General features: G+C 40.6%; 1 protein-coding gene and 1 long non-coding RNA gene across 8 annotated transcripts in view; one reads left to right on the top strand and one right to left on the bottom strand.

Moving 5' to 3' along the window:
- LOC147032045 (uncharacterized) overlaps nucleotides 1–975 on the bottom strand; it is a 35,117-nt gene extending 34,142 nt beyond the window's left edge. Inside the window, exon 1 of the long non-coding RNA XR_015055018.1 lies at nucleotides 355–975. This is a non-coding gene — a long non-coding RNA (uncharacterized LOC147032045). The remainder of the gene's footprint in view (nucleotides 1–354) is intronic.
- LOC147032042 (sodium/calcium exchanger 1-like) overlaps nucleotides 1–17,500 on the top strand; it is a 424,503-nt gene that overhangs the window by 148,987 nt on the left and 258,016 nt on the right. The window lies entirely within an intron of this gene.

The following is a 17,500-nucleotide window of genomic DNA, read 5'->3' as shown; positions in this document are numbered from 1 at the left end:
AGATTGTTCTATATCCATCTTGTCCCTTCTCTATCCACTGTTCCTATTGTTCTGTCATGTCCTGATCCATCCTGTGTTGTAGCTCTTCTATAAACCTTGACTTTGCATACAAAAACGTCTGTAGAGATATGAAAAGGCACGGATTTCACCAGTTAGGCAGAACATGCAATTAAAAGAGCAGGGAAAGCACCTCATTCATGCAAAAATGAACTTGCAAGAGAAGAAGATTTGCCATGAGACGAGCCAAAGAAAAAGTGCTGCCGGTTCAAAAAAAAGGCTGCAGTTCTCAAGTTCCGTCAAGTTGGAACCAAATTCTGGTGGCATTCATGATCAGATTTTTCCAAACATCCCTACCCTCCACTGCTTCCTGAAGCTCTGGTCGAGGCAGCTTGGTTGCAGCGTTTACCCCCATTCGCGCAGCACATACGAGGTCTGCCTCTTCCTGTTCTTCCTTCTCCCATACCCTGCATGGATGAGTTCTCCAGACTATTTTTCTTCATGGATAATGTGCCCAGACAATGACAGTTTGTTCTTCAGCATCAGCAAATCCAATGTACTGCACATGGTCGTCTTATTGCTTTGCAAGCACTGATTTGTTTGTTCTTCTTGCAGTCCAGGGAATTTGTTTTTGTCTCCAACACCACATTTCTCAATTGTCAATCATATTACTTTCTTTCTTTTTAACTGTCAAAATAATCTTTACGTGGCCAGAATTGGTGACTGCAGCTGAGCCAGGGACTCAGGATGAAGCTGATTCCTCATGGCACTGGCTGGTACAAGTGAAGCGCAAGTCAGCAAGCGATCGTATGGAGCCCCGAGCGGGTAATGCAGCTTACTATGGGACTAGTGAAAAGTCTGTAGCTCCAGCTGGTCTGAGCTTGACTTGGCGACGACAAGACAGCAACATCAAAAGAGTACAAGCAAACAGAGTACGGTAATGTCACAGTAGTCCTAGCTCAGAGCATCAGCCCTGCAGTGACCAAGCCAGCAGCAGTTGTTTGGATCTGAGGCAGCAAACGTGACACCAAGCACCGGCTATCCGGAGATGGGAGTCGACTGTGGGGTGGTGTCACGTGGCGTTCCCGATATCACCAAGCAACTATCTGGCTGTGCATTTGAGTGCCGAGTGTGGGTCGTCAGCTGTGTTGTTCAGCTCAAGAGCTACGGGCTTGGTCTGTCCTCTCTGCCACCTGCCTGCTCACCCTTTTTCACCTCCTTACCCCCTTTTCCATTGCAATAAAATCTACAAAGTTTTGTGTTGGTGTTACACAAGCTTGAGAGTGACCGGAGTTGGTTAGCTTTCGATTCCAAACAGAATAGCTTCCGACGATAAACTTTATACTGGTGCTATGGTCGCATGGTGATGCACCATAGAGTATGCCGACCTTTCGGAGAGGGCATTAAGCAACTACCTCATGAGCTACCACTCACACGTGGAAGTTAAATACCCAAAGTGCCTTTTGAATATGGAAGGTAATTGTGTGCTTGTGCTCTGTCCAAATTCACAATTCCTCCTCTGGGCTTCTGCTATAGCAATTCGTTCTTCATCTTATGCCATCACTATGACATCACATCCAAGTAATGCATTCCATTATAAGATCCATTGCAGCAATTAAATTGTGCTTTTGCCTTTTTGATAATAAAACTCCAAAGCATCCCCAATGGAATTTAATATTGATCGAGTACTCCACCCCCCCCCCCCCCACAAATTTAATATTGATCGAGTACTACAACCCCCTTCCCTTTCTACCATGAGCAGGTCACATAAAAATCTCCTCCAATAACGGTAATTTATATTTGCAGTTTTACCCCCACCCCCAACCACCCAACCTCATAAGCTCCTTCCATCTCTATGAAAAAATCCCAGTGGCAACATTATCATGTCAAATGATGATAAATACACTGAATTTTTAGCAATAATTATTTTGAGGAATTAATCAAATTATGTGACAACATAGAGATTAATCATGGCTAATGTAGAAAGTGAAATTTGAAATCTGTTGCACACTATTAATGTCAAGATGGGTAAACGGTTTACATTGAAAAATTATTTTGTGTACAGTCTATCGAACTTGAAGGCGATATATCCTCCAGCAATGACTGATTACACCACTGATTGTTCCTTTCAAAGCCCCTAGTTCTTGCTATTAAGTTCCTTCATTTAAAGCATTTCACATTTGTATTCCACACGGCTTCGTTCATAACTCCGTATTTATGTGCATTAAAATTCATTTCCCATTTTCCAGCCCAGTCCCTTAATGAATCCTAAGCCCCACAATCTGCTCTCATTGTTCCTCATTATTCTTCCTCCATTCAAGCTTTGTATCATCAGTAAACCTAAAGGTATAACTTGTAATAACCGCTTTACAAATATTAATGCACAATGACGATGGTTTCTGCATTTACCTGATCAATGAACTCCTCTCAAACTCCAAGATTGGTCATTGAAATGACCCACTGGCTGGCACTCTTCACGTAGTCGTTTTACCACCTATCTGGTGACTTTTGATCTCATCCATATTCATCTCTGAATTGGAAACATTTATTATTCCTCGTTTTTTTTTTCTTTATATCTCCAGAAAGTTTGGCTCCTCAAAGGTTCGATGAAGATGACAAAAGCAGTGAAGATTGTAATGAAGACTTAAACGAATAAACAAGAAAGATATCGTGCATAGCACGATACTTGCGACGTCCATAAAACAAATTTGACCTTAAAAAAAATTATTGGTGGTTGAATTCAGTAACCTGAAATATAAATACTCTTCAAATTTCAAGTCAATCAGATGAAAATTGGCAATTTTAGAAATCTGGCCTATGTTGACCTTTTTGGTTGAAGATGACCTCAAAAATAATTAGTGGTTGAAATCGGTGACCCGATCTGCAAATCCAGTTCAAATTTCTCGCCAATCAGATGAAAATTGAGGATTTTAGAGATTTGACAAATTTGTTGACCTTTTGACCTCAAAAACAACAGGCTTCTTGCTTATAACAAACTCCAGCATGTGACGAGGTTTTGTGAACATCAGTTTAAAATTGTAACCTGTAGTCGATAAACATAAAAACGGACAGACAGACAGAAGAACGCACGCAACCAACCAATATGCTTGATAAATCTTCGATTTTCGCAACTAAAAAAGACATGCACAATATTTCCAACAGCGGTCTACGGTTATGTATCTTGCAGATGAAGGAATATAAGGTCAGAATTGGAAAAAAACTAATTAGGAACAGATCTGATGATTATCATACCGGTCTCGGTCGCATAATAGTTCGAGCATCCTCTCTAAGTCTGGGGGGTTGGTGCTTCAAACCTGAACCCGATCCTGTGCAAGTTATACTGAAGATTTTAAAATGGTAAGGGCTGCTTCCCTGCTTGATGCTCAGCATTTCAATAGGATCGAGCACAGACAACCAACCAGAGATTGGCCACCATTAAACAAGCTTGATGGCCAACCTAGACTTCTCCTGTCTTGAAGTTCCTTGGAAGGGAATTCATTTTATATTGTTGTGGAAATGACTTCAAGGGTCTAAGAATGTATAGAATACAATAGTTATTTCCCTTGGTTCATATTTTAGTGTACTTCCGTAAGAGTATACCCGCTCCCTTACTCTCATAAGGGAGTATTTTAGTGTAAGGCAAAATGAACTGTAATCTGAATATGTATCAATAATCGTAACTAGCCGAAACCCCGTCACAGACGGATTCCGTTCCATGAGCCCAATGTGACAACCAGTGGCGGCTCTTGTAAGAGCCGGATCCCAGTCGATGTACTCCATGGCCTTACCTAATGAGGCCTACAAAACGTCCTCGTACACGACATTTTTGGTGTACACTACTCCTTGTGAAGAAGTCCCCTGATTTGTGCACGTGTCTACTTTGACGTACAAACACCGTGTCAAAACTTCTCAGGTCACAGGACCGAGAAAAACGTGACGCGACCGCGAGGAGGAGCACAAAATTGGTCCTTCAGTATTAATATATAGATGGAAGAATGTCATCTCTCCTCCCAATGTTTGTGTCAAAAACTGCCTCTCCATGAACCCCTTTTTAATGTATTATCCCCTGTAAATCTGTCTTTTATTTCCTTTTGAGAGATAACAGCCTTGCAGGCCAACTGGAGCACACATACAGGTGCATTCTCACCAAGTCTTGAACATTTGCGAGTGAAGAAGCTTAGGGGTGGTGCTTTGGCTTGAGTGGTGCCTGAACGGTCAATGAGCACAGAGCGGGCAGGGCTTGGTGACGTCATTGGGCAGGGTTGCATAAGCCAAGGTCATAAAAGAAACTCCGGACAGTACGTACAGTCAGTTGAGTTCAGTCTAGTCTGGGGTTCGGTTGGAGAGTCACGTCTGCAGGAGTTCGGAGGAGGAAGTGGATGCACAACTCACCAGATGGGAAGAGAGATCCATTGTCTCCCACTATCATGCCATGCACCCCTCTTCCACCCAGGCTGTATTCTCTAGCATCATGCCAGCTCTTATTTTGACCTGCATGACCATGGTTGCTGCCTGCCTCTGGCTTTTGCAGACACGCCCCGTTGGATTTGTGGTGCCCGAACAGGTCCAATCAAGTATTCCATGTCTTGTCGGTCTCTCTGGTCTTCTTCTGTGGTGTGCCTGAGGCTTTAAGATTGGATAAGTTAGAATCCTGTCTGTATTTGGAAGCCAGCTGTGCTATGTGGTCAGCCCAGGAAAGGTCATGGCTGATGGTGAGGCCAAGATGTTCAACAGACTGAACCTTTTCCAGTGGATGACCAAGGAAATCGATACATGGGTTTGATTGATGATCTTCCACAGCGATTGGGTGAGACTGTGAGATTTATGAAGATTGCAGGACATGTTCTATTTATCCTACCAGAGTCTAATTATTTCCATATCAACAGAGAGAGATTCAGCTGCTGTCTGCCTATTGGAAGGATGGGATTCTGAACGAGTCTGAAAGAAGGAAGAGCCTGTTTTCCAGAGCATCATCGAGGTCATTTATGTAGATGAGGAATAAGAATGGGCCCAAAACACTGCCTTTGATTAGTCTAGTCTCCAATGGGAGAAGAGATGAATGGGTTGATGGGTTCCTTTGATGACAGCATGCTGACTTGTGAGTGTAGGGAGTCAGAAATCCAAGCGAGACATGTGGATAGTTGGGTGGGGATAGGGAAGTGGGATGCACGCACGGTGTAAGATGGGGGAGGGAGCATGCAGCGGGGTAGTGTGGGACACTCACCGAGGAGTATAAGCCACATGAGCGATACAGACGAGAAATGTACTGGTCTTCTTCACAGTTTGTGATGGAAATAAGCATTTCACTGCTAATCATAGATTCACAAAGGAAAGAGCCGGACTAACAATGATGTAGTACTCGAGTCCATTTTTGGGGGGGACTTGGACTCAGATTCGACTCTTCAGGACTCAGACTCGGATAGTGAGAACTCGAGCACTTGCTCCAATTCTGGCTCAAGTCTGGCAACATTTAGCACATTTATTGCTCATTTCAAACCAAAAGTTTGTTACATTATCACATTGAAAATTTTAAGTTCTCGCACACGTGCATGCAACCTGCATGTGGAAGTTCAAGATCTGTGATTGCCTCTGATTTATAACAGGCACACCATACAAAGCCCTTTTGTAGTAATGCCAAATTGTAATGTGTAATGTGTGTATCGTGTATAGCCAGTCTCTACACCTGTAGGGCCCAATATCAGCTGTGTGTTGTTGCTTGTATGGTATGATCGAGGATCGAGTATCAAGTATCGCTTGGAACATACAGTGGCATAGTTATATGCACTATTGTGGATGGGCGCACCTTGCCACATGTCGCTGCAGAGACGTAGGCATATTTGACTATGCCTGCTTTCTCCGGGAGTGAGAGAAGGGAGGGGGGATGGTGTGTGTGGGTGATGGTGGATCGGGGGTTGTGGGGGGATGGGGTGAAACCAATCACCCACAACAAAGGAGAGAAAACAATGCTCGGTCATCTAATTATGGGGGAGATGGTGCTGGGGGGGGGGGGATGGTGCTGGTTGGTAATGACCGAGAAGTCCCCCATCCCTATTTGGCTGACCATTCCACCGACCTCAGAAGGATGACAGGCTGAGTCAATCCCACCTGGTGTTATTTCAGCAGCTGACGGGGTTCAAACTCAAGACCTTACGATCCCAAGCCAGCCACCCTCACTGCTAAGCCAACACCAGGCTTGCATTAATTACAATTCGTTAACCAATTTGTTAATTACAATTGATGAATAAAGTCGTTAACTCGGAATAATTATTCTGTAATTATTTGCTGGGCAGTTTACCCCCATCTGTCACCTGGGGAGATGCTACTGGAACACGATGGTCACAATCCAAGCACTGAGCCTATCCACATGCACAGGTTGCTCGGAGATGAACACACTGACAACAAGAAAGAGAGAACTCAAACTTATGCATGTCAGACTGACGGAAACCTTCAAAATGTACTGAAATTAACGAGTGTTGCATCAGCAACAGAATTATAAAATATTAAAATTTCTCATTCACTTTACACATCTTACTGTAATTCACCGTCTGTCCGTCTGTTCCCAGGTAGCGCAAAAACAGCTGAACCGATCACAACCATTTTTGGGTGTGTAATCCTGGGACCCCTTGGAGTAAAATGGGCATAAATATAATAACATGACCCCCTTGACAGCTCCCGGAGGGAGTGGGTGCTTGTAGTTTACATAAATGTATCTAACGCTCATGTGACAAACTAACAATGGTACTCACATACAAACTCCTTTGAAAGCTATGCATGCTTCCATTTAGTATGAGAAAAAAACACCTGCAACGTGAGGCCCCTGCTCACAAAATGGCTCCTTCCACAAAAAGGAAGCACACATATGCCAGACTGTCACATGACATGCAAATCCATAACAAAACTTCAAAATTACATTTTTGATCACCACATAATCATTTAATTACATCAAATTACAATTACATTCAAATAATGAACTCTATTTTACACATGAGAAAGTAAACAAATTTCAGAGTTCAAAGCTAACAAGCTCGAATGGGCTAAGATCCTCGTCCTCTTAATAATGACGTCATAAAAACGAATATGACGTCATTGTGATGTATCAGGTTTGCGATAAATTATCTGTGCTAATGCCCGGCTTGATTCCCGCAAACAAAATTCAAACGGCTTGCCAAGTTTCAGAGATAATGGTTTAGGAAATTTCCATTAGCAGCGATATTATGACATCAACTTTTTTTTCTAGGAAGAATTTCCAAAATCGGAGATGGTTACTGCCTGCGCGTGGGCTTTCTGCATATGCATGGCAAGTTTCACGAAGATCCGATGAAAACTCTGGGTTGTGAAACAAAAAATGTCAAAAAATGAAAACTCTGGGTTGTGAAACAAAAAATGTCAAAAAATAGGAATGACATCATAAAATTGATATGACGTCATAGTGATGTATCATATGTGCAGTAATTCATCTCCGCTAATGCCCTGTTCGATTCCCACAACCAGAATTCAAAAAGCTTGCCAAGTTTCAGAGATAATTTTTCAGGCGATTTCCATTAGCGGAGATATTTTGACGTCATAACTTTTTTCTAGGAGGAATTTTCAAAATCGGAGATGGTTACTGTCTGCGCAGGGTATTTTTTACATATATATGCCAAGTTTCAGGAAGTTTCGATGAAAACTGTAGGCTGTGCAACAAAAAAGTCCACAAGAAGAACAACGTGAGTAAGACTTGGAGATCCTCCACTGGGATCTAAAAATTGCTGTTGCAGTTATTACAAAATACTAGTGCATGCCCATACGTGCGTGGCAGTACGTGTAAAAAAAAGAATTGTGATGTCATAGCACCGTGTCCTGTCATTGGTTTGGTAAATAAATGACCATAACTTGGGAACCACTTGTCCGATTAATATCAAACCTTGAAAAGGCACATACTCAGGGCCCCAGCAATATACCTGGCAAGTTTCAATTAGATCGAACCAGTGGTTGTCGAGAAACAGCGGTCACAGACACACAAGCACACAGAGATTGCTGGAATTATAGATAGATTAACTGCAACCGGAAATGGAAACGGATTGGGATTACCCATTGAACACACTCGTAGCACCAGCTCCCTACGGGAGCCGTCAAGGGGGTCATGTTATTATATTTATGCCCATTTTACTCCAAGGGCTCCCAGGATTACACACCCAAACAATGGTTGCGATCGGTTGAGCCGTTTTTGTGGTACCTGGGAACAGACAGACGGACAGACAGTGAATTATAGTAAGATAAACAGAAATAAATTTGCTATTTCGTTGCCAATTGACAATACACTTTAAGTTCAGGACTCGGACTCGGAGCAGGTGGACTTGACTACAACACTGTGGGCCAACCTCAAAAATTAGTGAAAAGATTTAATTTGCCGGTTAATGGTGCATTGTTTTTGTTATAATTTGGAATGTGAAGTGAAGAAGTAAATAACGATCAGATCGAATAATTCTCAGGTTTTGAAGTCTTGCGTTTCGTCTCCCTTTAAATGCAAGACCCTCGTACATCACACATAATTATTGTCAAACTCGAGCTCGAAGTGTCTTGGTAAAGCGAGACAAGTCACCACCAACACCTGATATGTTGATCATCTATAAACAGCTGTGTGGGTTTTCTTGCCCCTCACGACTCTGGAATGCATGCATTTGCTTATTATTACTGTATGGGATTGGTTGTGTTTGCTTGTAGTGGTATCTTTTAAAACACTTCTATCAGAGCAGGAAATCTAAATATTTCTGCCATATTTTCATCTGTGTCATCTGTTGCACGCTTTTTTGGGTGGTGGTAAAGATCATTCCATGTCACTTTATCCTTAAGCTGTTTGAAAGGAAATTAATATTTACGTTTGACTTTTTCTTTTTGCTTATGTAAAATCTTAACCCACAGATAGTGATGAAGAAATTATATCATTAAGTAACTTTTCTTAATCTCTCTCTCTCTCTCTTTCTCTTTCTCTTTCTCTTTCTCTTTCTCTTTCTCTTTCTCTTTCTCTTTCTCTTTCTCTTTCTCTTTCTCTTTCTCTTTCTCTTTCTCTCTCTCCTTTGAGTTCAGAATACACATTGCAATACAGAAGCTCAGTTAGTTGAGCCAAATTAGTCTGTTGTATTTTATTTCGCATTTCCTTTTTCAATGAATACCGGAAAAGTTAGTTAGTTCCATAATACCCTTCCAAATAATCCCTCCACATTTCCCTCATCCCTGCTTTTGCGCCAGGACTTAACCTGCGTTCACACAAATTACAAATGCGAACGTGGCTTAAAACAATAAATAATGTAATAATAATGCAACGGGCACGCAACTTCATATTTATATTCTTCAGCTATCTACTGCTATGTTTTCACACATTCATGACGTTTTGTGTGCGATCTCAATACAGTGCTGTCAAAGCTACTGGGCCTTTCACACTCGATCTGTGCCATCCGTATTCTCTGTCGGTCATCCAATATACCTCCATCATCACAAACAAGTGGTACTCTTTCGTTCTGGGTCTTGTGATTCATGGACATGAGCTGGTCAAATAAAACATCGACCCGTTCATGAAGTTGGAATTTGGAAAATCCATAAAAAAGGGTCCATATTCACTCATTTTTCTCTGTTGTCATGTAATGTTACAGAAAGGTCAGCAAACCGTAATCCAAAGCAATAAATAACCAGTTAAATTATTATTTTTTCTTTCATGCTGCCATTGCTTGAAGCAATTGATAACTTGTAAGTGGTGGGGCAAGGGCGGCAAGGGAGGGGGGTTGTATTAGTTGTATATTTATTCCATTGCACACCAAATTGTCCTGCATATTATTGACATAGCACACTATCTCGTCCACCAAATTCACTGTCATGTATTCTAGGACATAAATATTGCAGGTCAGATCTGTAGTGCATGGATTATAATTCATTGTCATAACTTTGCAGTGCAGCATCCCTGATTGTTGCCAATTTGATTGTTATGAAGTATGTTGCCCGTTAGTGACATCCTTTTGATCCTTCCTTTTCAATAAATTATAATCAATCAATTGAGGTATCGGTTAAAGACAACAAATGATGGGATGTGCACACGTTATGTAACTAGATTAACGCTTTCAAGTCTGCCATGGGAAACAAACTTTCTGAGACAACTCATGCAATGAAGAATTCTTAACAACGAGGTGATCGTTAAACTTGTTTAGCCGTACAAAAAACCAAAACATTGATATCCCATCAACCTATAACGTAAACCGACACTGCTTTATTTATAGCACACGTGAAAATCCTTCTGGTTACAATGTCTCTCCGATGGAAGTTTCTCCAAAGTCTCAGCTTCACGTTCACTGGGAATCGATATTGTGAGTGATTTTTCCCTGAGCAGCATATTTAGAGGTTCTGACTTTGTGGAGATGATTGCATCATTGCAAATACCAATAACAAGAGACATTCACTCTTAATTTTTTTTTATCTTATTCAGATAAGGTATTTAAAGCATTGTTGTCGGTCTATGACATTTCCTTTTATTTCTTTAAGTTATTGGCTAAGTTTGCTATTTTTTGATCGTCATTGTTCACTCTCGTTTTGCTTCTCATTTCTCAACATCTTCTACTTTGCTGACATTTCAGAATTTCACATTGGCTGCCCTGCACTGCAGGCATCTTTTACCATTATCGATGGCATGCATTCTAATGACGGATGATTTCCCTTTGTCCTTTGTGGTACACTAAAACGATGTGTCTGCGTGGTGCGTGTTCTGAATTCCTGGGTCGTTGGCACAAATAATTGACCACAGATCTCTTCTCCAAAACTGCAGCTCCATGCAACGATTCAAACGCAGCTTTGTCACTCGTCGTGGCACACTGCTTTTCCAAGTACAGTCATTACTTTCTTCTGTTGGAATATATTCTCGTTTTAATCATGCAAATCCTACATAAGGGGTCAATTTTCCCTCAACCCACAAGGTATCTGGAATGGGGCCATTTTAGCCAAATATAATGGCCTACTTACGTAACATTTTACATTTTCAAGCAGATGAAACTGCCAGCTTAATTTCACCAGAATGTCATCAGGGATTTTTTTTTTTAACTTATTTCGATCAGCAAGACGATGTTGTTAATGTTTCAATGCAATTCCATGAAAATTTAATTGAATTCCAATTTCTGTCTTTGAGGAGGGTCAATGTTATTTTTCATGGTGTTGAACCTGCAACTTTTGTTTGTACCTTTACATGTAAATACAAAACTTGCAGATAGATTACGATCACATACAAGTGCCTTAAGTTGTTTGTTTGTTTTTATTGCGAGTGGTTTTGAATGCGGTGTGTATTCTTTAAGTTTACGTCTTCACGTCTAATGTTTTGTGTTGTACCTTTTTTCATGAAGCCTGCTATGTTTATGGTATCTAATACTGATTATATTCCTACTTCCTTTGTTCTTTGACCTCAGTAGATGAATGATATGGACACTTTTTAAAACGAATGCTCATTTGGACTAATATTAATGAGATAACTGCAAAAAGTTACAGTAATGATATTTATTATCTCTGCCACCGAAGGTGGACGGAGGTTATGTTTTCATCCCTGTTTGTTGGGTCGCCGAAATAGGTGACCCTTATTGTCAGTAATTCTGTCTGTTTGTTTGGATGTTTGTTCGTTTGTCAGCATAATTGGTAGTAAATGTGGGCGGATTTTGACCAAACTCGGGTGGTAGGTACATCTTATGGCTTTTTGACTTTGGAAATTGTGATGGTTGCTTGGGACGCTTTGGTTCCCTCGCAACAACGGAAAAACCTTCAAAATCGGTACCGTTCATGCGAAATTGATTCCGAAAGCCATTATCCCACGTAGGGTTATGAAATTTGGCACGAATGATCTACAGGTGATGCACTATCAAATATATTCCGTTTTTTGTGATATATGGAATACTTTCCCCGCAGCGCCCCCTACAATTAGGGTATGCGCGAAAATTGGTGAAAATTGAAGGCCCCCGAGCGACCAGGTGAGTGCAACGATACAAAGGAAACTTTGCAGGTTCATGGTACTCAATGAGTACTACAACTTTGCCTCAGGACATATTGACCGATTTCGCTTAGGTCAGGGGTCAAAGGTCAATTAGTGCAAAAATCGATAATATGCGAGAGCTGGAGGTGCCTTCGCGCCAAATGCGACTCCTCCTAGGGTTATAGTCGGATGGTCATGAAAATTCACACTCATCGTCTGGAATACGTTGTGCACAAACGATATAGCCGGATTTTCGATTTAGATCTTTGTTCACCCACAGAATCCCCTCGAACTTTCGGGATTTCCGATTTTAAACCGCATTTTCGGTACTTTTCATTCAAATGGATACCGAGTAGTTATCAGTAGATGGAACTGGATGAGATTTGATATGCATAATCTTAAGGTGATTCCCTATCTGCTATATGACATCCATTTTGCTCTATATCTTATAGTTTCCATGCTCGGCGACCCATCGCTGCCTACCGGCTTGTCTGTCTGTTTGTGTGTTTGTTTACCCTGTAGCAGCCACACCGTTTCAGCGATCATGACCAAATTGGGTACAGACGTCAGCCATGGTCCAACTTAGATACTTGTTGTTTTTGCTGAATCTAGGTCAAAGGTCAAGGTCACCGAAAAACCGAAATTCTTGTTTTCACAATAACGTCCGCTAAAATGGTCGTATCGACTTCAAACCAAATCCAAAATGTGCATCTTCCAATACTGCATCCAACCATATGTCTCATTGGGGTGTCACACCAACACTCTTCTTGGCGGTCAGGGGTCGAATGTCAGGAAGGTTAGGTCAAAACTTTCAAATTGCGATAAAAACGCCATTTCAAATCTGATTGACTTCCAAGTTATGATCATGACCAAACTAAGTGCTATAACTCATTAAACAGTAGCACTATCGACGTTTGGAACCAAATTGATTTCCAGGTTTTTGTTTTTTCAGAGATCATGGAGATATGACAAAGTTATTCTGGCAATTCCTTGCTCAACGAGCAATTTCATTATTATCCTTACTAGCAGAGTACCCGTCCAATGGGCGATCTTATTCCACGCATGCATCACCTTTTTCTGACACACACCCTTATTTGAGTGGTGTATAGGCACTGACAGCTTTGTGGAAGCAAAAAAAAACCCAGGTTATGTGCATGAAGCAGAAACACACATACTGCTTATAATTCAAAACATCTTACTGCACTGGAAAACGTGGGGACAGGAATACTGGACTGTAAATGGTGGAGGCTTGTAATACCAGGGAAAACTTGGAGGTGGCACTGCACAATACACATTTACATTGAGAATTTGCGTTGTCCCTCCCAATCCCCCCCTGCCCCCCAAGACCACCGGTAAAGATAAAAACACCCCTATCAATTAATTGGGGTCACGCTAATTCTATGTTGCAAGTCTGGATGTAATTGGCCTCGAACTGTAGGAGTAGTAGCGTGACAAACAAACACCAGTCTGTGAATTCTAATCAGGATAAGGGAAGAAAGTGGGAAGTGATTGTGAATTTTACATTCCATCTTTATTTACTTTTAATATTGTTCTTAACAAACGGGGACAGGAACAACGCAGGCATGATCGGCCAAATGGCTTTCTCATGTACTAAAGTTCCCTGTATAACGTTACGAATGGGAAGAAATGGGGAGAGGAGGACGGAGAGTTGTGGGTGTGGCTGCACGGAGTTGGAAGAGGAGATTTATATATATATATATATATATATATATATATATATATATATATATATATATATATATATATATATATATATATATATATATATATATATATCCAGTGGTTCTGTGATTTTTTTTGTCCACAAATTACACAAGTAAGGATAATTTATTTATATTTTCATATACTAGCAGGATGTGTTTACACATATGAATCGTGCTTCCCCATTATCACTCACCTGCATTTGATAATTAAATTAGTTATTTATTTTAATTTTTTTTTCTTAATTTATTTATATTTTCATTTACGGATGATTTCTCACGGTTCTGTGATTTTTTCCTGGTGTATCAGCTATGATGTCCATTGGTACAAAATTACCGTGCTTCCCTTTTGTCTCAGGTGACTCACTTGCATTTTTTTTTTTTTTTTTGCTTGTTTATGTTTTTCATTTACGGATGTCCAATTCTGTGAATTTTTCCAGTTACCCGGCTTTGATGTCCATCGGCACTCAAAATTTCAGGTTTCTTCATCACCCATAAGGTCCTGATCTTTAATATATGTCAGTGTGTCAGTGGTTAGTAAGAGCTTTATATATTAGATGTATTTTTTTTTCATGTGGCAAATACCGTGATCCCAAAGTACCATGTAAAGTATCATATGTTTATGCTTCTCCATAACCATTGCACAAAAAATATCATGCAAGAGCTTAAAATCAACTCAAACCTGCCACGGACACACGATGTTCCACATTTTGTAACATTCTGAACGATGTTGCGCTCACTGTAAAATGCTTTCTCCAACATTGCACCTCTCTCCTTCATGATGTATCCCGGGTCGTTCTGTGGTCACCATTACATTTCAAAGGTCACCTTGTGCACCGCATAAATTGAATGAAATACCATCAAGAATACATATGAAGATGGTTCTTCCCCTGAAATCAGAGACTAAAAGGTTGACTTCTCTGGAATGTTTCTTTATTTTCAAACACAAATCGATAAATTAATTTGCTTTCAGCATCTAACTGAGCCATTTTGCAGCGAATCGTACCATTCAAGAGCTGTTGTGCTCCTTATCAAAGTAATTGTGTTTGCATAGTTATGGCTGTTGCATTGCAACTATCAAATGGGTGGCAGAGCAGGGACGGGGGCTGTTTATTTCTCATGGGTAGACAGTCGGTTACCTTTCGCTTGCCAAATGTAAATAATAGAATATCTCGGTGTTGATGGAAAAGTTTGTGGTCCATTTTCTTCGTCTGTGTAAGAATCATTTCCAGGTCACCTGCTCAGTACAAACATGACATCTGTTTTTCAGCTTTGAAACCTTCACTACTTTAAACATTAAAATGGAAGAACTTTTTTGAATGTATCTAAGATATTACAGCTTTAAACCAAATGCTAACTTGGCATTGGAGGTATGTCATCGGCAATGACAGTATATCAGCAACGTAGCCCCACCACAGTGATTGAGGCAAACAACAGGCTGAATTTGTAAATTAATTGCAGTCAAATATGGAAATAGATAGATTTGAAATGTCCAAAATTCTTCAAAGTCATCCTGATAATTTGCAGTCGGTTGCAAGCTCATCGAGCATGTATGTTTGGCCCATGTCTTTGATGAACCAGCTGGCCAGGACTGATATGTTTGAGTGAAACTGGCAGGGATTTGGACGTCGGCCAGCTTGCTGATGATAACTCGACTATTCTTTTGTCAATAGACGCCGTGGGATCTTTAGTATCCAGAAAGTTACTGCAGATGGAACACCCAGCATAACATCCATCTGAAGGATGATGCACTTTGGGATGCAATACCGGACCTGTAGAGCACTTGTACAACAGTTCATCGTAAGGCCAGGAATCCAATCCAATCCAACTGATGTACCATTTATCATTCTTTCTCTTTTGGCATTCGATTAAAAGAAATTCATTTGGTTTGTTTTTCACATCAAAATTTGCACAAACAGCAATATTGTTTCTGAAATTCCATGACATTCATGATCTATAGAATTATTTATTTCACACAGCTGGAGGCAGAAATAGCAGAGGTGTTTAAAAAGGAATATATAACCACATATAGTATTGCTGTTGGTTTTAAATTGCAGTATAAGTGCTCCAACAAAGTCTGTGAAGTCTCAGGCTCTGAAAATGCATGCTTCTGCAGGATTTTTTGCTCTCTCGAGCTGGTTCTTGTGTCATGTTCTCTTGACAGGCAAGACCAACATTGTCTGTATACATCTAGCTGCACCAACATCTTGGAATCCATTGTCTTGCATGAGATGCCAACATTGATCTTTCCTCCCCTCAGATGGTCCCTGAAGAATCCAGCCAGGTTGTGAAATATGATGGGGTATCTCATAGCTTCAGTTGTCAATGAAAACTTAGATTTAATGGGAAAGAGTGCAGAAAACAAAGAAAACAATTAGACAAAACATCATACACATCACATAACCAAACTAGAAGGGTACTCGGTGGAGCGCATACCTCCGCCACGTAATGCCTGATCCATCAGAACATATCGGGCCCAATACATTTTTGAAATATCATGCTACATATCGTTTTTGGCCATATCTCTCAATGGTGAAGAAGCACTTTTAAGATTAAATAATTCTCGAATCCAGATCCGGATTCGTGCCTTCACCAAAATCTAAGCAGTTCGTCCTTGTCACACAACGAACCTGCCCGCCAAATTTCATCGGGATCTGTCCACAACTTTTTGAGATATCCTGCACACAAACAAACAAACAGACAGACAGAGCGGGGTGAAAACATAACCTCCTTCACCTTCGGTGTTGGAGGTAACAAGACAAAGAGCAATCAGAGATTGCATACCCACACTAGGACTTATTTTGTGTAGTGTATTTTGGGTGGCGTTTGTGTACTGGTGTGTTATGCAATTAATAAGAGACAGAATTAGAATTGCCATTTTATAACTGCTGGCAGTGATGATTGGGTACCAAGACATCCCGCTTTGATCGGACACCTGACCCTGACCCTGACCCATGACGTTTTTAAAAAATTATTATTCATTGTTCAATTGAATTTAGAATGGAATTAAAATAAATTCATTTCATATCAAATGGAACACCAAATCGGTACAGTCCTGCATTTGAGTAATGTGAAGGAATCCGAAGAAGCAAAAAGCAAAGATGAAGTCATCAGGAGGAACCTGGATAGGATTCCCATTTCAGCTGCCACTCCTCTACCCTCATACTCATCCAGGCACAGCCAAGTGAGCTTTATTTTAAATAATAAATAAATAAATAAATAAAAAAGAACCCATATCAAAAAATTAAATAATTCTGGCTGCCAGACCATGCGTCCAATCAAGTTGAAATTTAAAACTTATATTCTCCATCACTACTAGATCCCTGTGTCGTAAGAGGCGACCAGGGTTGCGTCAGGAAGGGCATCCGGCGTAAAACATGTGCCAAATCACTATGCGGATCATACGGATGATCCGCTGTGGCGACCCCGAACGGGAGCAGCCGAAAGAAGAAGAAGAAGATTCTCCATCACCACCAGATCATAAATGGGAAGTTTCACATCGATTGCTTAAGCGGTTACAGAGAAAACATTATTTAATATTTTCTTCAATCCAATATGGCTGCCAAAGCATGTGACCTTTCAATTATTCCTTTAATAACTTGTACACCCATGGCATGGGGAACATTTGGATGAAGTTTCCCGTCAATTTATCCAGCCGTTCTGGAGAAGAAGATCTTTTATAGGTTTTGGGGTAAATCAAATATGGCTGCCAAACCATGTGACCTATGATGTCATGTGTGTGAAACTTTTGTTCCTCATGGATAGCTGGTCATACTTTTTTTGACCAGCTTTTTTTTAAAAAACTAAG

Source organism: Eptatretus burgeri, chromosome 2, assembly GCF_056783735.1.
Source record: "Eptatretus burgeri isolate ZD-2024b chromosome 2, Ebu_testis_v1, whole genome shotgun sequence".
Lineage (NCBI taxonomy): Eukaryota > Metazoa > Chordata > Myxini > Myxiniformes > Myxinidae > Eptatretus > Eptatretus burgeri.
Note: the sequence above shows the minus strand (reverse complement) of the source record. Positions and strands in the feature narration are given on the sequence as shown.